The sequence below is a fragment of the Pseudophryne corroboree genome, chromosome 5 (assembly GCF_028390025.1).
Source record: "Pseudophryne corroboree isolate aPseCor3 chromosome 5, aPseCor3.hap2, whole genome shotgun sequence".
NCBI lineage: Eukaryota > Metazoa > Chordata > Amphibia > Anura > Myobatrachidae > Pseudophryne > Pseudophryne corroboree.
The window spans coordinates 699,762,697-699,789,714 of NC_086448.1; the positions used below are offsets into that span (position 1 = coordinate 699,762,697).

At 48.4% G+C, this 27,018-nt stretch overlaps 1 long non-coding RNA gene across 1 annotated transcript in view; it reads right to left on the minus strand.

The window, feature by feature from the left end:
• Window positions 1–837: 837 nt before the first annotated feature.
• Window positions 838–27,018, minus strand: part of LOC134929350 (uncharacterized) — a 30,879-nt gene continuing 4,698 nt past the window's right edge. The window contains exon 3 of the long non-coding RNA XR_010178499.1: window positions 838–936. This is a non-coding gene — a long non-coding RNA (uncharacterized LOC134929350). The remainder of the gene's footprint in view (window positions 937–27,018) is intronic.

Genomic DNA, 27,018 nt, shown 5'->3' on the forward strand with positions numbered 1-27,018 from the left:
GTTGCAAAATGGTTTCATGCTCATTGTCAGAGGTATCATGCTTTGGGTTCCATGCTCATTGCCAGGGGTTTCCTGTTCGTTTCCAGAGGGTTTGTGCTTGTTGTCAGGGGTTTACATAGGAGAAGATGCATTTCTGCATCTTCTCCCACCACCAGCATTCCCGGAGCTATCAGATCTCCCTACTGTCCTCCAGAGTCCAGGCGCTAAAGGTCAAGTAAGACCACTAGCGTCTGTCTGTCTTCTTCCTTGTTGTCGGCTGCAGCAGGTGCCCACGCAGCCCCCCTGTGCCTGCTTCAGCCATTTTTGGTGTGCCGGCTGACAGCGGTCGCGTGTTCAGGCCACAGCGCCCCAGGCACCCACCCTGCTAGCCCACACCTAATGCTGCTCCTGATTAGAGTGTGCATGACCTGGGCCTCTTTATAAATCTACAGTGTGTGTGTGTGTGTGTGTGTGTGTGTGTGTGTGTGTGTATATATATATATATATATATATATATATATATATATAGTAAATACTGTTGGTGATGTATGAACATGTACGTACTTAATAACAGGAATGCCCTGTAGAAAACACAAGTCCTGTGCAGTATCATGTACCATATGTATAATGTTTAATTCAAGTGCATAGCCTGTATCCTGATTCCTGTAGGAGGGGGTGGTCTCTTAGGCAGTGGCGCCCACCGGGGAGTACCTCTGTGGTCCTTTGGGCCACTCCGATCCTGGCTGGAAATTGGCAACATTTTATCATTTTAATCCCCATCATTTAATGGTTATAGGCTATTTTCACATGAATACATTTCTATAAGTTACACAATACCCACCTGCTCACCTTACTCATTTATGAGTCGCTTCCACAGACCCCTTCTTGTGGATTATTGGTGTTCATGAGTCTATCCATTTGTAAAGTGCAATGGAATATGCTGCGCTATATAAGAATCTGTAAATAAATAAATAAATAAATTAATTAATTAATTAATAAAGATTGGCCAGAGGTGTAAGAAGACAGAAATCCGGGCTATACTGTATTTCTCATATGTCCTAGAGGATGCTGGGGACGACATCAAGACCATGGGGTATAGATGGGATCCGCAGGAGACATGGGCACTCCAAAGACTTTTCATTGGGTGTGATCTGGCTCCTTTCTCTATGCCCCTCCTCCAGACCTCAGTTTTAGAAATGTGCCCAGGTCGACTGGATGCACTCTGAGGAGCTCTACTGAGTTTCTCTGAAAAGACTTGTGTTAGGTTTTTTATTTTCAGGGAGATCTGCTGGCATCAGACTCCCTGCTTCATGGGACTGAGGGGGCAGAAGCAGACCCAACTTCCTCAGAGTTTCATGGCTCTGCTTCTGGCTGACAGGACACCATTAGCTCCTGAAGGGAACTGAACGCTAGCCGTGTCTAGATGCTCACTCCCAGAGCACGCCGTTACCCCCCTCACAGAGCCAGAAGTCAGAAGACAGGTGAGTATGAGAAGAATGATCTTCAATCAAGTAAGTGATGGCTGAAGTGCAGCGCGGCTGGCGGGAGCGCAGCGCGCCATTGCTGCCCACACACACAGGCACTGCAGGGTGCAGGGCGTGGGGGGGGGGCACCCTGGGCAGCAAGAAAAATACCTCAAACTGGCTAAAAGGGGGCATAAGATGCCCAGGCACAGCCCTACCCCCGCCAGTATAAATATTATAAAAAGTTTCTGAGGTAAAAAGGGCGGAGCTTCTTCCTCAGGCAGCCAGCACACTACTCAGCACCATTTTCTCTCTCTCCTCAGGCTGCAGAGAACACGCTGGTCCTCTCCTCCACTTCTGACAAGTAAAGGGTGCTATAAAGGGGGGGCACAAAGCGATTGTGGTGCATTTGATAGTGTATATTACTATTTAAAAGCGCTTTTGGGCTGTGGACATACTGTGTTCACAGGCAATACTGGCGCTGGGTTTGTGAACTGGCTGCTCCTATCTTGTGTCCCTCTGACAGATTTTACTGTGGGTCTGTCCCCAAAATAAGTCCCAGTGTGTCTGTGAGTGTGGTGTACACGTGTGAGGCATGTCTGAGGCAGGGAATTCCTCCCCGGAGGAAGCCATTTTAGGGACACAGAGTTGTAATGTGGTGGCGCTACCGGCACACCAAGAGCCTGCATGGGTGAAAGAGCTATGTGACAGTATGCATCTGATTAACCGTAGATTGGATAAGTCTGAATCTAAGGCTGCATGCTGGAGAAAATCTGTGGAAGATGTGATTTTTCAGGATGCTGTTATTCCTTATGCGGGCGGCCCCTCTGGGTCACATAAGAGACCATTTGCAAATGTTGTAAACACTGATACCAACACGGATTCTGATTCTTGTGTCGACAATAGTGAATCCAGAGAGATAGATCATAAATTGGCAAAAAGTATACAATATATGATTGTGGCTATAAGGGACGTGTTGGAGGTTACAGAAAGCACTCCTGTACCTCAGGAGAAAGCTTATTTATGTAAGGAAAAGAAATCCAAAGTCACGTTCCCTCCTTCACACAAACTGAATGCTCTGTTTGAAGGGATGTGGGTGAAACCTGATAAAAAAAAATTGTATTCCCAAAAGGATTCACATAGCTTATCCTTTCCCGGTTGAAGACAGGAAAAAATGGGAGTCACCCAATGTGTTAGACAGTGCACTTTCCAGGTTGACAAATAAGGTAATTCTCCCTGCTCCTGGCACGGCTTCTCTTAAAGGCAGACCGCAAAATGGAAACAACATTGAAATCCATTTATGTTACCAATGGTACACTGCTCAGGCCCACTATTGCCTGCGCATGGGTGAGTTGCGCTATTGAAAAATGGTCAGAAAGTGTGTCATCAGAAATTGACATGATTGATAAAGATGAGATACTCCTTAAATTAGGGAATATCAAGGACGCTGCCGCCTACATGCTGGAAGCAATGAAGGATATTGGACTCTTGAGTTCACAAGCCGCTACCATGGCAGTATCGGCTAGGCGGGCATTATGGGTTCGCCAGTGGAACGCGGATGCAGATTCCAAAAGAAACATGGAGGCATATAAAGGTGAGGCCTTATTTGGCGATGGCCTGGATGCGTTAGTCTCGGCGGCTACCGCAGGTAAGTCAACATTTTTGCCCTCTGCGCCTGCACCGGCAAAAAAGACCTATCACCCGCAAATGCAGTCCTTTCGGCCCAATAAATACAAAAAGACAAGAGGTTCCCCCTTCTTTGTAGGAAGGGGAAGGGGAAAGAAGCCCACACCGGCTCCAGGTTCACAAGAGCAAACGTCTACCCCTAATTCTGCCAAATCCCCAGCATGACGCTGGAACTCCCTTGCGGGAGGCCGCTCGGGTGGGGGCACATCTCAAACTCTTCAGCCAGGATTGGATTATGTCTGGCCTGGACCCCTGGGTGTTGCAAATAGTATCCCAGTGATACAAACTAGAGTTTCAAGATGTTCCCCCATGCTGATTTTTCAAATCGACCTTGCCAGCTTCTCCGCCAGAGAGAGAAGCAGTAACAGCGGCAATCCAAAAAATTGTCAAGACCAGGTCATAGTCCTGGTACCATTGTCACAACAAGGGAGGGGTTTTTATTCAAGCCTTTTTGTTGTTCCGAAGGCGGGCGGCTCGGTCAGACCGATTCTAAATCTAAAAAATCAGAATTTCTTCCTGAAAAGGTTCAAGTTCAAGATGGAATCACTTCGGGCGGTGATTGCCAGTCTAGAGGAGGGGGACTACTTGGTGTCGGTGGACATAAAGGATGCTTACCTGCATGTTCCCATTTATCCTCCTCACCAGGCTTATCTGAGATTCGCGATTCAGGATTGCCATTACCAATTCCAGACGTTACCTTTCGGTCTCTCCACGGCGCCGAGGGTATTCACCAAGGTGATGGCGGAGATGATGGTCCTCCTTCGTCAGAAAGGAGTCAATATAATCCCTTATCGGGACGACCTCCTGATAAAGGTGAGATCCAGGGAGCAGTTATTACAAAACATATCCCTCTCCCTGTCAATACTCCAACAACACGGGTGGATCATAAATTACCCAAAGTCACAGTTGCAACCGACGACAAGGTTGTCTTTCCTTGGGAGGATTCTGGACACAGAAGTTCAGAGAGTATTTCTTCCACTGGAAAAGGCTCTGGAAATCCAGAAAATGGTAAAACAGATATTGAAACCATCAAGTGTGTCGATCCATCAGTGCATTCGGTTGTTGGGGAAGATGGTAGCGGCCTACGAGGCCATACAGTTTGGCAGGTTCCATGCCAGAGTATTCCAGTGGGACCTGTTGGACAAGTGGTCGGGGTCACACCTACACATGCACAGAAAGATAATCCTGTCGTCAAAAACCAGGATTTCGCTCCTGTGGTGGTTGCACAGCTCTCACGTGCTAGAGGGACGCAGGTTCGGCATTCAGGACTGGGTCCTAGTAACCACGGATGCAAGTCTCCGAGGCTGGGGAGCAGTCTCTCAGGGAGAAAACTTCCAGGGACGTTGGTCACATCAGGAAGCCTGCCTTCACATAAATGTGCTGGAGCTAAGAGCCATTTACAACGGCCTTCAACAAGCGGTACATCTTCTTCAAGACCGTCCCGTGCAGATCCAGGCTGACAATGTAACAGCAGTCACATACATAAACAGGCAGAGCGGAACAAAAAGCAGAGCCGCCATGGCAGAGGCAACAAAAATCCTCCACTTGGCAGAAAAACATCTACAAGCTCTGTCGGCAATATTCATTTCGGGAGTAGACAACTGGGGAGCAGACTTCCTCAGCAGACACGATCTCCATCTAGGAGAGTGGGGCTTCCACCAAGAAGTCTTCGCAGAGGTGACAAGTCTTTGGGGAGTTCCTCAAATAGACATGATGGCGTCTCGTCTCAACAAGAAGCTTCAGAGATACTGTTCCAGGTCGAGAGACCCTCAAGCAGTAGCAGTGGATGCACTGGTGACCCAGTGGGTGTTTCCATCAGTGTATGTTTTCCCTCCACTTCCGCTGATCCCAAAAGTACTCAGGATCATAAGAAAGACAAGGGTTCAAGCAATCTTCATTGCCCCAGACTGGCCAAGAAGGGCTTGGTACCCAGATCTTCAGCAGTTACTCATAGGAGATCCTCGGCCTCTTTATCCTCGGGAGTACCTGCTGCATCAGGGGCCGTGTATGTACCAAGACTTACCGCGGCTACGTTTGACGGCATGGCTGTTGAGCGCCGTATCCTAGCCAGGAAGCGTATTCCTAAGGAGGTCATCCCCACCCTTATTCAGGCCAGATTGGGAGTAACGTCAAAACATTACCACCGTATTTGGAGAAAATATGTGTCTTGGTGTGAATCTAAGAAAGCTTCTACGGAAGAGTTTCACTTAGGACGTTTTCTCCATTTTTTGCAGGATGGTGTGGAGACGGGCCGGCGATTGGGATCAATCAAGGTCCAAATTTCGGCCTTGTCGGTGTTCTTACAAAAACAAGTGGCCTCTCTTCCAGAGGTTCAGACCTTTGTGAAAGGGGTGCTGCACATCCAGCCTCCATTCGTGCCTCCAGTGGCACCATGGGACCTTAACGTGGTATTGCAGTTCCTTCAATCGGATTGGTTTGAGCCTCTACAAGAGATAGAGTTGAAGTTTCTCACTTGGAAAGTGGTGATGCTTTTGGCATTGGCATCCGCAAGGCAGGTGTCGGAATTGGGGGCCTTGTCTCACAAGAGCCCTTACCTGATTTTCCATGAAGATAGGGCAGAGTTGCGAACTCGCCAAAATTTTCTTCCAAAGGTGGTTTCTGCTTTTCACATAAACCAACCTATTGTGGTGCCAGTAGTTACTGATACATTCACTGATTCAAAGTCTCTAGATGTGGTTAGAGCTTTGAAAATCTATGTTGCTAGAATAGCTTGTATACAGAAAACAGAGGCTCTGTTTGTCCTGTATGATCACAACAAGATTGGCTGTCCTGCTTCCAAGCAGACTATTGCATGTTCAGAGGCAGAACTCTGGGAGGCAATGGAGTCAACTGCCGCCAGGCTCCTGCTTTGAAGGGGGCACCTCTCCTCCTGTTCCGTGTGTTCAGCGACATTAATCAATTAAGTTAAATGACAGCAGCCAGTATCTCTTCCGTAGCCGACTACCCCACTAGTCACTACACCTTATTAATCACACCCTCTTTATTACAGATACACAGGAAGCAGACACCTTACTGATGAAGCTATTTGCTCCTATAAAGGAAGCATGAGAATTCTAACTATATGAAGTTATTTCTCTGACAATTACACGTAACTTCATATAGTTAGAATTCTCACACTTCCTATGCAAGAGCAGATATCTCCATCAGTAAGGTGCATGCTTCCAGTGTAATAGGTTGTGGGTTCTAATCCTGGATATGACACTTGCAAATTAATTGTCAGAGAAATAATCAGCATTGTGAGTGACTGAGCAGATCTATGTAGTGTGTGGCTGGACCCCTACATAGATCTGCCTAGTTGCAACGGTTTTGTAGTAGCTTCATATAGTTAGAATCTGCAGGCTAGGTATGCAGGAGCAAATATGTGTATATATATATATATATATATATATATATATAGGGGCACCAATATTTTTCTTGCCTCCGGGCAACTTGGACAAACTTACGCCACTGTGCACGTTGGATTAGAAATACGATTCAGCAAGCTCATACTACGGCTGGATTGCCGTTACCGACGTCGGTAAAGGCCCACTCCACTAGGAAGGTGGGCTCATCCTGGGCGACTGCCCGGGGGGGTCTCGGCATTACAACTTTGCTGAGCAGCTACTTGGTCAGGGTCAAACACATTTGCTAAGTTCTACAAGTTTGACACCTTGGCCGATGAGGACCTAAAGTTTGGTCAATCGGTGCTGCAGGGTCATCCGCACTCTCCTGCCCGTACTGGAGCTTTGGTATAGACCCCATGGTCTTGATGTCATCCCCAGCATCCTCTAGGACGTATGAGAAAATAGGATTTTGATAACCTACCGGTACATCCTTTTCTCCTAGTCCATAGAGGATGCTGGGCGCCCGTCCCAGTGCGTACTTTACCTGCAGTTTAGTTATTACAGTTACACAAGTTGTGTTATCTTGGTTTCAGCATGTTGCTGCAATTAGTTCATGCCTGTTGGCGTGTGTTATGTTGAATGCCATGTGTGCGGCATGGTTGAGGGTGTGAGTTGGTAGATATCTTACCACTAGTTAAGTAATTCCTTTCCTCGAAATGTCAGTCTCCCTGGGCACAGTTCATACAACTGAGGTCTGGAGGAGGGGCATAGAGGGAGGAGCCAGTTCACACCCAATGAAAAGTCTTTGGAGTGCCCATGTCTCCTGTGGATCCCGTCTATACCCCCATGGTCTTGATGTCGTCCCCAGCATCCTCTACGGACTAGAAGAAAAGGATTTACCGGTAGGTTATCAAAATCCTATTATCTACACTGCCTATTACTAATATTATGAAAGATTACACCTGAAAAGACACAATTAAAGGTCAGAAAGCATATCCAATATAGGACACATCTTGCTTCCAACCTGACCCTTAATTGAAGTAAGGGAAAGCAAGGTGGTAGTGGGTATTATAAAACTGATCAGCCTTTAACAAGCTTGAACACATGTGCATTTCAAATGTTCCATGTATATTTACTTGTAAAACAAAAAAAAATGAATAGATTATGAGAAATACATTCAATATGGTATCCGTTCACATGGTCGACCATGTTATGGTCGACAGTCATTAGGTCGACCACTATTTGTCGACATTGACATGGTCGACATGGACACATGGTCGACGCATGAAAATGGTCGACACATAAAAAGGTCGACATGAGTTTTTTAACTTTTTTTTCTTTTGGGGAACTTTTCCATACTTTACGATCCACGTGGACTACGATTGGAACGGTAATCTTAGCCGAGCGAAGCGGTAGCGGAGCGAAGGCACCATGCCCGAAGCATGGCGAGCGAAGCGAGCCATGCGAGGGGACGCGGTGCACTAATTGGGGTTCCCAGTCACTTTACGCAAAAAAACGACACCAAAAAAAGTAAAAAAAATCATGTCGACCATGTTCATGTGTCGACCATGTGTCCATGTCGACCATGTCAATGTCAACCAATAGTGGTCGACCTAATGACTGTCGACCATAACATGGTCGACCATTCATACCGGAACCATTCAATATACAGGATACCTGAAATTGCACTTAATATACAGACTAACAGTTTCAATATTGAACAATATGAACCTTCCTATGGACCACAATTTTAGGGGACAAATTCTTAGACCTTGTTACTGAAATTCAGGGACAGTTGACTATGACAATGTAATTGTGCTTGAAGCTTGCATGCATAGTGATCCAAATACTGGCAGTAATATAAACAAATATAACAAAATATTTTAATGCAAAATCTGCATTTATTTATATCCCATACTGGCTTTGTGATATTCAACATTATGGTATGTAGAGGACTGTTATTGTTTTTAATATAATTGTTAACATACAATGAACTGCTTTGTAGAGAACTCATAGAAATCAGTATACATCATCATATATCATATCTTAACCCTTACTAAAAAAAAAAAAAGATATTAAAGCACTTTTTGTAAAAAAAAACAACAACAATTGTTACATTCTGAAAACTGAAAATTCATATCAACCTATGGTACTTAAATTATACAGCCTCACCCTTTGCTGAATGGCAGCTGCCATCTAAATCTCTCTGCAGGCAAATAGGGAAAACAATTGTATTTATCATGTACAATAATCTTTATACATTTGCTTTATAATACACGAAAGTTGCTATTCGGACAACTCCGCCCTGTCTGGTGCATTGTATTAGGACAGTAATACGTACAATTTGTGTGTTGCCCATCTCCAAACAATAAAGAAAAGGGTAAAGTAATGCAATCCACAAAAAATCCAATCAACAAAAAAGTGTGATTTTGTGAACTAATCCTGGAGGTATGTCGTTTAACTTTATTATTCATCTTTTCAGTTTATGCCCAAAATATTCCTTCTTCAACTTTGGATTTCATTTAATTAATCTTGTTCTAAAATCAATGTTATTTTATTTTGTATGTGGGTGCATAACTAGGCACATTCATACCTCTACACTGCACTTAGTAAGTTAGATAGAACCCCCCATGATGCAGGGGCAAAGCTAGTCTTTCTTTCACCTCCTACCCTACTAATACTCCATGCCTCTCTCGTTGCCTCCTCCATAGCCTTCTCCTCTTTCTTTTGTCTTTCCCTACATATCTATCATTGCTCTTACAGCTCTCATTGCCCCTCCATATCTCTGTCATTGCCCTATCCCTCCAAATCACCCACTGCCCCTCCATATCTCTGTCATTGCCCTATCCCTCCAAATCACCCACTGCCCCTCCATATCTCTGTCATTGCCCTATCCCTCCAAATCACTCACTGCCCCTCCATATCTCTGTCATTGCCATATCCCTCCAGATCACTCACTGCCCCTCCATATCTCTGTCATTGCCCTATCCCTCCAAATCACTCACTGCTCCTCCATATCTCTGTCATTGCCCTATCTCTCCAAATCACTCACTGCCCCTCCATATCTCTGTCATTGCCCTATCCCTCCAAATCACCCACTGCCCCTCCATATCTCTGTCATTGCCCTATCCCTCCAAATCACTCACTGCTCCTCCATATCTCTGTCATTGCCCTATCCCTCCAAATCACCCACTGCCCCTCCATATCTGTCATTGCCCTATCCCTCCAAATCACTCACTGCCCCTCCATATCTCTGTCATTGCCCTATCTCTCCAAATCACTCACTGCCCCTCCATATCTCTGTCATTGCCCTATCCCTCCAAATCACCCACTGCCCCTCCATATCTCTGTCATTGCCCTATCCCTCCAAATCACTCACTGCCCCTCCATATCTCTGTCATTGCCCTATCCCTCCAAATCACCCACTGCCCCTCCATATCTGTCATTGCCCTAGCCCTCCAAATCACTCACTGCCCCTCCATATCTCTGTCATTGCCCTATCCCTCCAAATCACTCACTGCCCCTCCATATCTCTGTCATTGCCCTATCCCTCCAAATCACTCACTGCCCCTCCATATCTCTGTCATTGCCCTATCCCTCCAAATCACTCACTGCCCCTCCATATCTCTGTCATTGCCCTATCCCTCCAAATCACTCACTGCCCCTCCATATCTCTGTCATTGTCCTTATCCCTCCAAATCACTCACTGCCCCTCCATATCTCTGTCATTGCCCTTATCCCTCCAAATCACTCACTGCCCCTCCATATCTCTGTCATTGTCCTTATCCCTCCAAATCACTCACTGCCCCTCCATATCTCTGTCATTGTCCTATCCCTCCAAATCACTCACTGCCCCTCCATATCTTTGTCATTGCCCTATCCCTCCAAATCACTCACTGCCCCTCCATATCTCTGTCATTGCCCTATCCCTCCAAATCACTCACTGCCCCTCCATATCTCTGTCATTGCCCTATCCCTCCAAATCACTCACTGCCCCTCCATATCTCTGTCATTGCCCTATCCCTCCAAATCACCCACTGCCCCTCCATATCTGTCATTGCCCTAGCCCTCCAAATCACTCACTGCCCCTCCATATCTCTGTCATTGCCCTATCCCTCCAAATCACTCACTGCCCCCTCCATATCTCTGTCATTGCCCTATCCCTCCAAATCACTCACTGCCCCTCCATATCTCTGTCATTGTCCTTATCCCTCCAAATCACTCACTGCCCCTCCATATCTCTGTCATTGTCCTTATCCCTCCAAATCACTCACTGCCCCTCCATATCTCTGTCATTGCCCTTATCCCTCCAAATCACACACTGCCCCTCCATATCTCTGTCATTGTCCTATCCCTCCAAATCACTCACTGCCCATCCATATCTTTGATATTGCCCTATCCCTCCAAGTCACTCACTGCCCCTCCATATCTCTGTCATTGCCCTATCCCTCCAAATCACTCACTGCCCCTCCATATCTCTGTCATTGCCCTATCCCTCCAAATCACTCACTGCCCCTCCATATCTCTGTCATTGCCCTATCCCTCCAAATCACTCACAGCCCCTGCATAGCTCTGTCATTGCCCTATCCCTCCAAATCACTCACTGCCCCTCCATATCTCTGTCATTGCCCTATCCCTCCAAATCACTCACTGCCCCTCCATAGCTCTGTCATTGCCCTATCCCTCCAAATCACTCACTGCCCCTCCATATCACTCACTGCCCCTCCATATCTCTGTCATTGCCATATCTCTCCAAATCACTCACTGCCCCTCCATATCTCTGTCATTGCCCTATCCCTCCAAATCACTCACTGCCCCTCCATATCTGTCATTGCCCTATCCCTCCAAATCACTCACTGCCCCTCCATATCTCTGTCATTGTCCTATCCCTCCAAATCACTCACTGCCCCTCCATAGCTCTGTCATTGCCCTTATCCCTCCAAATCACTCACTGCCCCTCCATATCTCTGTCATTGCCATATCCCTCCAAATCACTCACTGCCCCTCCATATCTCTGTCATTGCCATATTCCTCCAAATCACCCACTGCCCCTCCATATCTGTCATTGTCCTTATCCCTCCAAATCACTCAATGCCCCTCCATAGCTCTGTCATTGTCCTTATCCCTCCAAATCACTCACTGCCCCTCCATATCTCTGTCATTGCCCTATCCCTCCAAATCACTCACTGCCCCTCCATAGCTCTGTCATTGCCCTATCCCTCCAAATCACTCACTGCCCCTCCATATCTCTGTCATTGCCCTATCCCTCCAAATCACTCACTGCCCCTCCATATCTCTGTCATTGCCATATCTCTCCAAATCACTCACTGCCCCTCCATATCTCTGTCATTGCCCTATCCCTCCAAATCACTCAATGCCCCTCCATATCTCTGTCATTGCCCTATCCCTCCAAATCACTCACTGCCCCTCCATATCTCTGTCATTGTCCTATCCCTCCAAATCACTCACTGCCCCTCCATAGCTCTGTCATTGCCCTTATCCCTCCAAATCACTCACTGCCCCTCCATATCTCTGTCATTGCCCTATCCCTTCAAATCACTCACTGCCCCTCCATATCTCTGTCATTGCCATATTCCTCCAAATCACCCACTGCCCCTCCATATATGTCATTGTCCTTATCCCTCCAAATCACTCAATGCCCCTCCATAGCTCTGTCATTGTCCTTATCCCTCCAAATCACTCACTGCCCCTCAATATCTCTGTCATTGCCCTTATCCCTCCAAATCACTCACTGCCCCTCCATATCTCTGTCATTGTCCTATCCCTCCAAATCACTCACTGCCCATCCGTATCTTTGACATTGCCCTATCCCTCCAAATCACTCACTGCCCCTCCATATCTCTGTCATTGCCCTATCCCTCCAAATCACTCACTGCCCCTCCATATCTCTGTCATTGCCCTATCCCTCCAAATCACTCACTGCCCCTCCATATCTCTGTCATTGCCCTATCCCTCCAAATCACTCACAGCCCCTGCATAGCTCTGTCATTGCCCTATCCCTCCAAATCACTCACTGCCCCTCCATATCTCTGTCATTGCCCTATCCCCCCAAATCACTCACTGCCCCTCCATAGCTCTGTCATTGCCCTATCCCTCCAAATCACTCACTGCCCCTCCATATCTCTGTCATTGCCCTATACCTCCAAATCACTCACTGCCCCTCCATATCTCTGTCATTGCCATATCTCTCCAAATCACTCACTGCCCCTCCATATCTCTGTCATTGCCCTATCCCTCCAAATCACTCACTGCCCCTCCATATCTCTGTCATTGCCCTATCCCTCCAAATCACTCACTGCCCCTCCATATCTCTGTCATTGTCCTATCCCTCCAAATCACTCACTGCCCCTCCATAGCTCTGTCATTGCCCTTATCCCTCCAAATCACTCACTGCCCCTCCATATCTCTGTCATTGCCCTATCCCTCCAAATCACTCACTGCCCCTCCATATCTCTGTCATTGCCATATTCCTCCAAATCACCCACTGCCCCTCCATATCTGTCATTGTCCTTATCCCTCCAAATCACTCAATGCCCCTCCATAGCTCTGTCATTGTCTTATCCCTCCAAATCACTCACTGCCCCTCCATATCTCTGTCATTGCCCTATCCCTCCAAATCACTCACTGCCCCTCCATAGCTCTGTCATTGCCCTATCCCTCCAAATCACTCACTGCCCCTCCATATCTCTGTAATAGCCCTATCCCTCCAAATCACTCACTGCCCCTCCATATCTCTGTCATTGCCATATCTCTCCAAATCACTCACTGCCCCTCCATATCTCTGTCATTGCCCTATCCCTCCAAATCACTCACTGCCCCTCCATATCTCTGTCATTGCCCTATCCCTCCAAATCACTCACTGCCCCTCCATATCTCTGTCATTGTCCTATCCCTCCAAATCACTCACTGCCCCTCCATAGCTCTGTCATTGCCCTTATCCCTCCAAATCACTCACTGCCCCTCCATATCTCTGTCATTGCCCTATCCCTCCAAATCACTCACTGCCCCTCCATATCTCTGTCATTGCCCTATCCCTCCAAATCACTCACTGCCCCTCCATATCTCTGTCATTGCCCTATCCCTACAAATCACTCACTGCCCCTCCATATCTCTGTCATTGTCCTTATCCCTCCAAATCACTCACTGCCCCTCCATATCTCTGTCATTGCCCTTATCCCTCCAAATCACTCACTGCCCCTCCATATCTCTGTCATTGTCCTTATCCCTCCAAATCACTTACAGCCCCTCCATATCTCTGTCATTGCCCTTATCCCTCCAAATCACTCACTGCCCCTCCATATCTCTGTCATTGTCCTATCCCTCCAAATCACTCACTGCCCCTCCATATCTTTGTCATTGCCCTATCCCTCCAAATCACTCACTGCCCCTCCATATCTCTGTCATTGCCCTATCCCTCCAAATCACTCACTGCCCCTCCATATCTCTGTCATTGCCCTATCCCTCCAAATCACTCACTGCCCCTCCATATCTCTGTCATTGCCCTATCCCTCCAAATCACTCACAGCCCCTGCATAGCTCTGTCATTGCCCTATCCCTCCAAATCACTCACTGCCCCTCCATATCTCTGTCATTGCCCTATCTCTCCAAATCACTCACTGCCCCTCCATATCTCTGTCATTGTCCTATCTCTCCAAATCACTCACGCCCCTCCATATCTCTGTCATTGCCCTATCCCTCCAAATCACTCACAGCCCCTGCATAGCTCTGTCATTGCCCTATCCCTCCAAATCACTCACTGCCCCTCCATATCTCTGTCATTGCCATATCCCTCCAAATCACTCACTGCCCCTCCATATCTCTGTCATTGCCCTATCCCTCCAAATCACTCACTGCCCCTCCATAGCTCTGTCATTGCCCTATCCCTCCAAATCACTCACTGCCCCTCCATATCTCTGTCATTGCCCTATCCCTCCAAATCACTCACTGCCCCTCCATATCTCTGTCATTGCCATATCTCTCCAAATCACTCACTGCCCCTCCATATCTCTGTCATTGCCCTATCCCTCCAAATCACTCACTGCCCCTCCATATCTCTGTCATTGCCCTATCCCTCCAAATCACTCACTGCCCCTCCATATCTCTGTCATTGTCCTATCCCTCCAAATCACTCACTGCCCCTCCATAGCTCTGTCATTGCCCTTATCCCTCCAAATCACTCACTGCCCCTCCATATCTCTGTCATTGCCCTATCCCTCCAAATCACTCACTGCCCCTCCATATCTCTGTCATTGCCATATTCCTCCAAATCACCCACTGCCCCTCCATATCTGTCATTGTCCTTATCCCTCCAAATCACTCACTGCCCCTCCATAGCTCTGTCATTGTCCTTATCCCTCCAAATCACTCACTGCCCCTCCATAGCTCTGTCATTGCCCTATCCCTCCAAATCACTCACTGCCCCTCCATATCTCTGTCATTGCCCTATCCCTCCAAATCACTCACTGCCCCTCCATATCTTTGTCATTGCCCTATCCCTCCAAATCACTCACTGCCCCTCCATAGCTCTGTCATTGCCCTATCCCTCCAAATCACTCACTGCCCCTCCATATCTCTGTCATTGCCCTATCCCTCCAAATCACTCACTGCCCCTCCATATCTCTGTCATTGCCATATTCCTCCAAATCACCCACTGCCCCTCCATATCTGTCATTGTCCTTATCCCTCCAAATCACTCAATGCCCCTCCATAGCTCTGTCATTGTCCTTATCCCTCCAAATCACTCACTGCCCCTCCATATCTCTGTCATTGCCCTATCCCTCCAAATCACTCACTGCCCCTCCATATCTCTGTCATTGCCCTATCCCTCCAAATCACTCACTGCCCCTCCATATCTCTGTCATTGCCCTATCCCTCCAAATCACTCACTGCCTCTCCATATCTCTGTCATTGCCCTATCCCTACAAATCACTCACTGCCCCTCCATATCTCTGTCATTGTCCTTATCCCTCCAAATCACTCACTGCCCCTCCATATCTCTGTCATTGCCCTTATCCCTCCAAATCACTCACTGCCCCTCCATATCTCTGTCATTGTCCTTATCCCTCCAAATCACTTACAGCCCCTCCATATCTCTGTCATTGCCCTTATCCCTCCAAATCACTCACTGCCCCTCCATATCTCTGTCATTGTCCTATCCCTCCAAATCACTCACTGCCCCTCCATATCTCTGTCATTGCCCTATCCCTCCAAATCACTCACTGCCCCTCCATATCTCTGTCATTGCCATATTCCTCCAAATCACCCACTGCCCCTCCATATCTGTCATTGTCCTTATCCCTCCAAATCACTCAATGCCCCTCCATAGCTCTGTCATTGTCCTTATCCCTCCAAATCACTCACTGCCCCTCCATATCTCTGTCATTGCCCTATCCCTCCAAATCACTTACTGCCCCTCCATAGCTCTGTCATTGCCCTATCCCTCCAAATCACTCACTGCCCCTCCATATCTCTGTAATAGCCCTATCCCTCCAAATCACTCACTGCCCCTCCATATCTCTGTCATTGCCATATCTCTCCAAATCACTCACTGCACCTCCATATCTCTGTCATTGCCCTATCCCTCCAAATCACTCACTGCCCCTCCATATCTCTGTCATTGCCCTATCCCTCCAAATCACTCACTGCCCCTCCATATCTCTGTCATTGTCCTATCCCTCCAAATCACTCACTGCCCCTCCATAGCTCTGTCATTGCCCTTATCCCTCAAATCACTCACTGCCCCTCCATATCTCTGTCATTGCCCTATCCCTCCAAATCACTCACTGCCCCTCCATATCTCTGTCATTGCCATATTCCTCCAAATCACCCACTGCCCCTCCATATCTGTCATTGTCCTTATCCCTCCAAATCACTCAATGCCCCTCCATAGCTCTGGCATTGTCCTTATCCCTCCAAATCACTCACTGCCCCTCCATATCTCTGTCATTGCCCTATCCCTCCAAATCACTCACTGCCCCTCCATATCTCTGTCATTGCCCTATCCCTCCAAATCACTCACTGCCCCTCCATATCTCTGTCATTGCCCTATCCCTCCAAATCACTCACTGCCCCTCCATATCTCTGTCATTGCCCTATCCCTACAAATCACTCACTGCCCCTCCATATCTCTGTCATTGTCCTTATCCCTCCAAATCACTCACTGCCCCTCCATATCTCTGTCATTGCCCTTATCCCTCCAAATCACTCACTGCCCCTCCATATCTCTGTCATTGTCCTTATCCCTCCAAATCACTTACAGCCCCTCCATATCTCTGTCATTGCCCTTATCCCTCCAAATCACTCACTGCCCCTCCATATCTCTGTCATTGTCCTATCCCTCCAAATCACTCACTGCCCCTCCATATCTTTGTCATTGCCCTATCCCTCCAAATCACTCACTGCCCCTCCATATCTCTGTCATTGCCCTATCCCTCCAAATCACTCACTGCCCCTCCATATCTCAGTCATTGCCCTATCCCTCCAAATCACTCACTGCCCCTCCATATCTCTGTCATTGCCCTATCCCTCCAAATCACTCACAGCCCCTGCATAGCTCTGTCATTGCCCTATCCCTCCAAATCACTCACTGCCCCTCCTTATCTCTGTCATTGCCCTATCTCTCCAAATCACTCACTGCCCCTCCATATCTCTGTCATTGTCCTATCTCTCCAAATCACTCACGCCCCTCCATATCTCTGTCATTGCCCTATCCCTCCAAATCACTCACAGCCCCTGCATAGCTCTGTCATTGCCCTATCCCTCCAAATCACTCACTGCCCCTCCATATCTCTGTCATTGCCATATCTCTCCAAATCACTCACTGCCCCTCCATATCTCTGTCATTGCCCTATCCCTCCAAATCACTCACTGCCCCTCCATAGCTCTGTCATTGCCCTATCCCTCCAAATCACTCACTGCCCCTCCATATCTCTGTCATTGCCCTATCCCTCCAAATCACTCACTGCCCCTCCATATCTCTGTCATTGCCATATCTCTCCAAATCACTCACTGCCCCTCCATATCTCTGTCATTGCCCTATCCCTCCAAATCACTCACTGCCCCTCCATATCTCTGTCATTGCCCTATCCCTCCAAATCACTCACTGCCCCTCCATATCTCTGTCATTGTCCTATCCCTCCAAATCACTCACTGCCCCTCCATAGCTCTGTCATTGCCCTTATCCCTCCAAATCACTCACTGCCCCTCCATATCTCTGTCATTGCCCTATCCCTCCAAATCACTCACTGCCCCTCCATATCTCTGTCATTGCCATATTCCTCCAAATCACCCACTGCCCCTCCATATCTGTCATTGTCCTTATCCCTCCAAATCACTCACTGCCCCTCCATAGCTCTGTCATTGTCCTTATCCCTCCAAATCACTCACTGCCCCTCCATAGCTCTGTCATTGCCCTATCCCTCCAAATCACTCACTGCCCCTCCATATCTCTGTCATTGCCCTATCCCTCCAAATCACTCACTGCCCCTCCATATCTTTGTCATTGCCCTATCCCTCCAAATCACTCACTGCCCCTCCATAGCTCTGTCATTGCCCTATCCCTCCAAATCACTCACTGCCCCTCCATATCTCTGTCATTGCCCTATCTCTCCAAATCACTCACTGCCCTCCATATCTTTGTCATTGTCCTATCCCTCCAAATCACTCACTGCCCCTTCATATCTCTGTCATTGCCCTATCCCTCCAAATCACTCACTGCCCCTCCATATCTCTGTCATTGCCCTATCCCTCCAAATCACTCACTGCCCCTCCATATCTCTGTCATTGCCCTATCCCTCCAAATCACTCACTGCCCCTCCATATCTCTGTCATTGCCCTATCCCTCCAAATCACTCACTGCACCTCCTATCTCTGTCATTGCCATATTCCTCCAAATCACTCACTGCCCCTCCATATCTGTCATTGCCCTATCCCTCCAAATCACTCACTGCCCCTCCATATCTCTGTCATTGCCCTATCCCTCCAAATCACTCACTGCCCCTCCATAGCTCTGTCATTGCCCTATCTCTCCAAATCACCCACTGCCCCTCCATATCTCTGTCATTGCCATATCTCTCCAAATCACTCACTGCCCCTCCATAGCTCTGTCATTGCCCTATCCCTACAAATCACTCACTGCCCCTCCATATCTCTGTCATTGCCCTATCCCTCCAAATCACTCACTGCCCCTCCATATCTCTGTCATTGCCCTATCCCTCCAAATCACTCACTGCCCCTCCATATCTCTGTCATTGCCCTATCCCTCCAAATCACTCACAGCCCCTGCATAGCTCTGTCATTTCCCTATCCCTCCAAATCACTCACTGCCCCTCCATATCTCTGTCATTGCCCTATCTCTCCAAATCACTCACTGCCCCTCCATATCTCTGTCATTGTCCTATCTCTCCAAATCACTCACGCCCCTCCATATCTCTGTCATTGCCCTATCCCTCCAAATCACTCACAGCCCCTGCATAGCTCTGTCATTGCCCTATCCCTCCAAATCACTCACTGCCCCTCCATATCTCTGTCATTGCCATATCCCTCCAAATCACTCACTGCCCCTCCATATCTCTGTCATTGCCCTATCCCTCCAAATCACTCACTGCCCCTCCATAGCTCTGTCATTGCCCTATCCCTCCAAATCACTCACTGCCCCTCCATATCTCTGTCATTGCCCTATCCCTCCAAATCACTCACTGCCCCTCCATATCTCTGTCATTGCCATATCTCTCCAAATCACTCACTGCCCCTCCATATCTCTGTCATTGCCCTATCCCTCCAAATCACTCACTGCCCCTCCATATCTCTGTCATTGCCCTATCCCTCCAAATCACTCACTGCCCCTCCATATCTCTGTCATTGTCCTATCCCTCCAAATCACTCACTGCCCCTCCATAGCTCTGTCATTGCCCTTATCCCTCCAAATCACTCACTGCCCCTCCATATCTCTGTCATTGCCCTATCCCTCCAAATCACTCACTGCCCCTCCATATCTCTGTCATTGCCATATTCCTCCAAATCACCCACTGCCCCTCCATATCTGTCATTGTCCTTATCCCTCCAAATCACTCACTGCCCCTCCATAGCTCTGTCATTGTCCTTATCCCTCCAAATCACTCACTGCCCCTCCATAGCTCTGTCATTGCCCTATCCCTCCAAATCACTCACTGCCCCTCCATATCTCTGTCATTGCCCTATCCCTCCAAATCACTCACTGCCCCTCCATATCTTTGTCATTGCCCTATCCCTCCAAATCACTCACTGCCCCTCCATAGCTCTGTCATTGCCCTATCCCTCCAAATCACTCACTGCCCCTCCATATCTCTGTCATTGCCCTATCCCTCCAAATCACTCACTGCCCCTCCATATCTCTGTCATTGCCATATTCCTCCAAATCACCCACTGCCCCTCCATATCTGTCATTGTCCTTATCCCTCCAAATCACTCAATGCCCCTCCATAGCTCTGTCATTGTCCTTATCCCTCCAAATCACTCACTGCCCCTCCATATCTCTGTCATTGCCCTATCCCTCCAAATCACTCACTGCCCCTCCATATCTCTGTCATTGCCCTATCCCTCCAAATCACTCACTGCCCCTCCATATCTCTGTCATTGCCCTATCCCTCCAAATCACTCACTGCCTCTCCATATCTCTGTCATTGCCCTATCCCTACAAATCACTCACTGCCCCTCCATATCTCTGTCATTGTCCTTATCCCTCCAAATCACTCACTGCCCCTCCATATCTCTGTCATTGCCCTTATCCCTCCAAATCACTCACTGCCCCTCCATATCTCTGTCATTGTCCTTATCCCTCCAAATCACTTACAGCCCCTCCATATCTCTGTCATTGCCCTTATCCCTCCAAATCACTCACTGCCCCTCCATATCTCTGTCATTGTCCTATCCCTCCAAATCACTCACTGCCCCTCCATATCTCTGTCATTGCCCTATCCCTCCAAATCACTCACTGCCCCTCCATATCTCTGTCATTGCCATATTCCTCCAAATCACCCACTGCCCCTCCATATCTGTCATTGTCCTTATCCCTCCAAATCACTCAATGCCCCTCCATAGCTCTGTCATTGTCCTTATCCCTCCAAATCACTCACTGCCCCTCCATATCTCTGTCATTGCCCTATCCCTCCAAATCACTTACTGCCCCTCCATAGCTCTGTCATTGCCCTATCCCTCCAAATCACTCACTGCCCCTCCATATCTCTGTAATAGCCCTATCCCTCCAAATCACTCACTGCCCCTCCATATCTCTGTCATTGCCATATCTCTCCAAATCACTCACTGCCCCTCCATATCTCTGTCATTGCCCTATCCCTCCAAATCACTCACTGCCCCTCCATATCTCTGTCATTGCCCTATCCCTCCAAATCACTCACTGCCCCTCCATATCTCTGTCATTGTCCTATCCCTCCAAATCACTCACTGCCCCTCCATAGCTCTGTCATTGCCCTTATCCCTCAAATCACTCACTGCCCCTCCATATCTCTGTCATTGCCCTATCCCTCCAAATCACTCACTGCCCCTCCATATCTCTGTCATTGCCATATTCCTCCAAATCACCCACTGCCCCTCCATATCTGTCATTGTCCTTATCCCTCCAAATCACTCAATGCCCCTCCATAGCTCTGGCATTGTCCTTATCCCTCCAAATCACTCACTGCCCCTCCATATCTCTGTCATTGCCCTATCCCTCCAAATCACTCACTGCCCCTCCATATCTCTGTCATTGCCCTATCCCTCCAAATCACTCACTGCCCCTCCATATCTCTGTCATTGCCCTATCCCTCCAAATCACTCACTGCCCCTCCATATCTCTGTCATTGCCCTATCCCTACAAATCACTCACTGCCCCTCCATATCTCTGTCATTGTCCTTATCCCTCCAAATCACTCACTGCCCCTCCATATCTCTGTCATTGCCCTTATCCCTCCAAATCACTCACTGCCCCTCCATATCTCTGTCATTGTCCTTATCCCTCCAAATCACTTACAGCCCCTCCATATCTCTGTCATTGCCCTTATCCCTCCAAATCACTCACTGCCCCTCCATATCTCTGTCATTGTCCTATCCCTCCAAATCACTCACTGCCCCTCCATATCTTTGTCATTGCCCTATCCCTCCAAATCACTCACTGCCCCTCCATATCTCTGTCATTGCCCTATCCCTCCAAATCACTCACTGCCCCTCCATATCTCAGTCATTGCCCTATCCCTCCAAATCACTCACTGCCCCTCCATATCTCTGTCATTGCCCTATCCCTCCAAATCACTCACAGCCCCTGCATAGCTCTGTCATTGCCCTATCCCTCCAAATCACTCACTGCCCCTCCATATCTCTGTCATTGCCCTATCTCTCCAAATCACTCACTGCCCCTCCATATCTCTGTCATTGTCCTATCTCTCCAAATCACTCACGCCCCTCCATATCTCTGTCATTGCCCTATCCCTCCAAATCACTCACAGCCCCTGCATAGCTCTGTCATTGCCCTATCCCTCCAAATCACTCACTGCCCCTCCATATCTCTGTCATTGCCATATCTCTCCAAATCACTCACTGCCCCTCCATATCTCTGTCATTGCCCTATCCCTCCAAATCACTCACTGCCCCTCCATAGCTCTGTCATTGCCCTATCCCTCCAAATCACTCACTGCCCCTCCATATCTCTGTCATTGCCCTATCCCTCCAAATCACTCACTGCCCCTCCATATCTCTGTCATTGCCATATCTCTCCAAATCACTCACTGCCCCTCCATATCTCTGTCATTGCCCTATCCCTCCAAATCACTCACTGCCCCTCCATATCTCTGTCATTGCCCTATCCCTCCAAATCACTCACTGCCCCTCCATATCTCTGTCATTGTCCTATCCCTCCAAATCACTCACTGCCCCTCCATAGCTCTGTCATTGCCCTTATCCCTCCAAATCACTCACTGCCCCTCCATATCTCTGTCATTGCCCTATCCCTCCAAATCACTCACTGCCCCTCCATATCTCTGTCATTGCCATATTCCTCCAAATCACCCACTGCCCCTCCATATCTGTCATTGTCCTTATCCCTCCAAATCACTCACTGCCCCTCCATAGCTCTGTCATTGTCCTTATCCCTCCAAATCACTCACTGCCCCTCCATAGCTCTGTCATTGCCCTATCCCTCCAAATCACTCACTGCCCCTCCATATCTCTGTCATTGCCCTATCCCTCCAAATCACTCACTGCCCCTCCATATCTTTGTCATTGCCCTATCCCTCCAAATCACTCACTGCCCCTCCATAGCTCTGTCATTGCCCTATCCCTCCAAATCACTCACTGCCCCTCCATATCTCTGTCATTGCCCTATCTCTCCAAATCACTCACTGCCCTCCATATCTTTGTCATTGTCCTATCCCTCCAAATCACTCACTGCCCCTTCATATCTCTGTCATTGCCCTATCCCTCCAAATCACTCACTGCCCCTCCATATCTCTGTCATTGCCCTATCCCTCCAAATCACTCACTGCCCCTCCATATCTCTGTCATTGCCCTATCCCTCCAAATCACTCACTGCCCCTCCATATCTCTGTCATTGCCCTATCCCTCCAAATCACTCACTGCACCTCCTATCTCTGTCATTGCCATATTCCTCCAAATCACTCACTGCCCCTCCATATCTGTCATTGCCCTATCCCTCCAAATCACTCACTGCCCCTCCATATCTCTGTCATTGCCCTATCCCTCCAAATCACTCACTGCCCCTCCATAGCTCTGTCATTGCCCTATCTCTCCAAATCACCCACTGCCCCTCCATATCTCTGTCATTGCCATATCTCTCCAAATCACTCACTGCCCCTCCATAGCTCTGTCATTGCCCTATCCCTACAAATCACTCACTGCCCCTCCATATCTCTGTCATTGCCCTATCCCTCCAAATCACTCACTGCCCCTCCATATCTCTGTCATTGCCCTATCCCTCCAAATCACTCACTGCCCCTCCATATCTCTGTCATTGTCCTATCCCTCCAAATCACTCACTGCCCCTCCATAGCTCTGTCATTGCCCTTATCCCTCCAAATCACTCACTGCCCCTCCATATCTCTGTCATTGCCCTATCCCTCCAAATCACTCACTGCCCCTCCATATCTCTGTCATTGCCATATTCCTCCAAATCACCCACTGCCCCTCCATATCTGTCATTGTCCTTATCCCTCCAAATCACTCACTGCCCCTCCATAGCTCTGTCAGTGTCCTTATCCCTCCAAATCACTCACTGCCCCTCCATATCTCTGTCATTGCCCTATCCCTCCAAATCACTCACAGCCCCTCCATATCTCTGTCATTGCCCTATCCCTCCAAATCACCCACTGCCCCTTCATATCTGTCATTGCCCTAGCCCTCCAAATCACTCACTGCCCCTCCATATCTCTGTCATTGCCCTATCCCTCCAAATCACTCACTGCCCCTCCATATCTCTATCATTGCCCTATCCCTCCAAATCACTCACTGCCCCTCCATATCTCTGTCATTGTCCTTATCCCTCCAAATCACTCACTGCCCCTCCATATCTCTGTCATTGCCCTTATCCCTCCAAATCACTCACTGCCCCTCCATATCTCTGTCATTGTCCTTATCCCTCCAAATCACTCACTGCCCCTCCATATCTCTGTCATTGCCCTTATCCCTCCAAATCACTCACTGCCCCTCCATATCTCTGTCATTGTCCTATCTCTCCAAATCACTCACTGCCCCTCCATATCTCTGTCATTGCCCTATCCCTCCAAATCACTCACAGCCCCTGCATAGCTCTGTCATTGCCCTATCCCTCCAAATCACTCACTGCCCCTCCATATCTGTCATTGCCCTAGCCCTCCAAATCACTCACTGCCCCTCCATATCTCTGTCATTGCCCTATCCCTCCAAATCACTCACTGCCCCTCCATATCTCTGTCATTGCCCTATCCCTCCAAATCACTCACTGCCCCTCCATATCTCTGTCATTGTCCTTATCCCTCCAAATCACTCACTGCCCCTCCATATCTCTGTCATTGCCCTTATCCCTCCAAATCACTCACTGCCCCTCCATATCTCTGTCATTGCCCTATCCCTCCAAATCACTCACTGCCCCTCCATATCTCTGTCATTGCCCTATCCCTCCAAATCACTCACTGCCCCTCCATATCTCTGTCATTGCCCTATCCCTCCAAATCACTCACAGCCCCTGCATAGCTCTGTCATTGCCCTATCCCTCCAAATCACTCACTGCCCCTCCATATCTCTGTCATTGCCCTATCTCTCCAAATCACTCACTGCCCCTCCATATCTCTGTCATTGTCCTATCTCTCCAAATCACTCACTGCCCCTCCATATCTCTGTCATTGCCCTATCCCTCCAAATCACTCACTGCCCCTCCATATCTCTGTCATTGTCCTTATCCCTCCAAATCACTCACTGCCCCTCCATATCTCTGTCATTGCCCTATCCCTCCAAATAACTCACTGCCCCTCCATATCTCTGTCATTGTCTTATCCCTCCAAATCACTCACTGCCCCTCCATATCTTTGTCATTGCCCTATCCCTCCAAATCACTCACTGCCCCTCCATATCTCTGTCATTGCCCTATCCCTCCAAATCACTCACTGCCCCTCCATATCTCTGTCATTGCCCTATTCCTCCAAATCACTCACTGCCCCTCCATATCTCTGTCATTGCCCTATCCCTCCAAATCACTCACTGCCTCTCCATATCTCTGTCATTGTCCTATCTCTCCAAATCACTCACGCCCCTCCATATCTCTGTCATTGTCCTATCTCTCCAAATCACTCACGCCCCTCCATATCTCTGTCATTGCCCTATCCCTCCAAATCACTCACAGCCCCTGCATAGCTCTGTCATTGCCCTATCCCTCCAAATCACTCACTGCCCCTCCATATCTCTGTCATTGCCCTATCTCTCCAAATCACTCACTGCCCCTCCATATCTCTGTCATTGTCCTATCTCTCCAAATCACTCACGCCCCTCCATATCTCTGTCATTGTCCTATCTCTCCAAATCACTCACGCCCCTCCATATCTCTGTCATTGCCCTATCCCTCCAAATCACTCACAGCCCCTGCATAGCTCTGTCATTGCCCTATCCCTCCAAATCACTCACTGCCCCTCCATATCTCTGTCATTGCCCTATCTCTCCAAATCACTCACTGCCCCTCCATATCTCTGTCATTGTCCTATCTCTCCAAATCACTCACGCCCCTCCATATCTCTGTCATTGCCCTATCCCTCCAAATCACTCACAGCCCCTGCATATCTGTCATTGCCCTATCCCTCCAAATCACTCACTGCCCCTCCATATCTCTGTCATTGCCATATCTCTCCAAATCACTCACTGCCCCTCCATATCTCTGTCATAGCCCTATCCCTCCAAATCACTCACTGCCCCTCCATATCTCTGTTATTGCCCTATCCCTCCAAATCACTCACTGCCCCTCCATATCTTTGTCATTGCCCTATCCCTCCAAATCACTCACTGCCCCTCCATAGCTCTGTCATTGCCCTATCCCTCCAAATCACTCACTGCCCCTCCATATCTCTGTCATTGCCCTATCCCTCCAAATCACACACTGCCCCTCCCTAGCTCTGTCATTGCCCTATCCCTCCAAATCACTCACTGCCCCTCCATAGCTCTGTCATTGCCCTATCCCTCCAAATCACTCACTGCCCCTCCATATCTCTGTCATTGCCCTATCCCTCCAAATCACTCACTGCCCCTCCATATCTCTGTCATTGCCCTATCCCTCCAAATCACTCACTGCCCCTCCATATCTCTGTCATTGCCCTATCTCTCCAAATCACTCACTGCCCCTCCATATATCTGTCATTGTCCTTATACCTCCAAATCACTCACTGCCCCTCCATATCTCTGTCATTGCCCTATCCCTCCAAATCACTCACTGCCCCTCCATATCTCTGTCATTGCCCTATCCCTCCAAATCACTCACTGCCCCTCCATATCTCTGTCATTGCCCTATCTCTCCAAATCACTCACTGCCCCTCCATATATCTGTCATTGTCCTATCCCTCCAAATCACTCACTGCCCCTCCATATCTCTGTCATTGCCCTATCCCTCCAAATCACTCACTGCCCCTCCATATCTCTGTCATTGCCCTATCTCTCCAAATCACTCACTGCCCCTCCATATCTCTGTCATTGCCATATCTCTCAAAATCACTCACTGCCCCTCCATAGCTCTGTCATTGCCCTATCCCTCCAAATCACTCACTGCCCCTCCATATCTCTGTCATTGCCCTATCCCTACAAATCACTCACTGCCTCTCCATATCTCTGTCATTGCCCTATCCCTCCAAATCTCTCACTGCCCCTCCATATCTCTGTCATTGCCCTATCCCTCCAAATCACTCACTGCCCCTCCATATCTCTGTCATTGCCCTATCCCTCCAAATCACTGACTGCCCCTCCATATCTCTGTCATTGCCCTATCCCTCCAAATCACTCACTGCCCCTCCATTTCTCTGTCATTG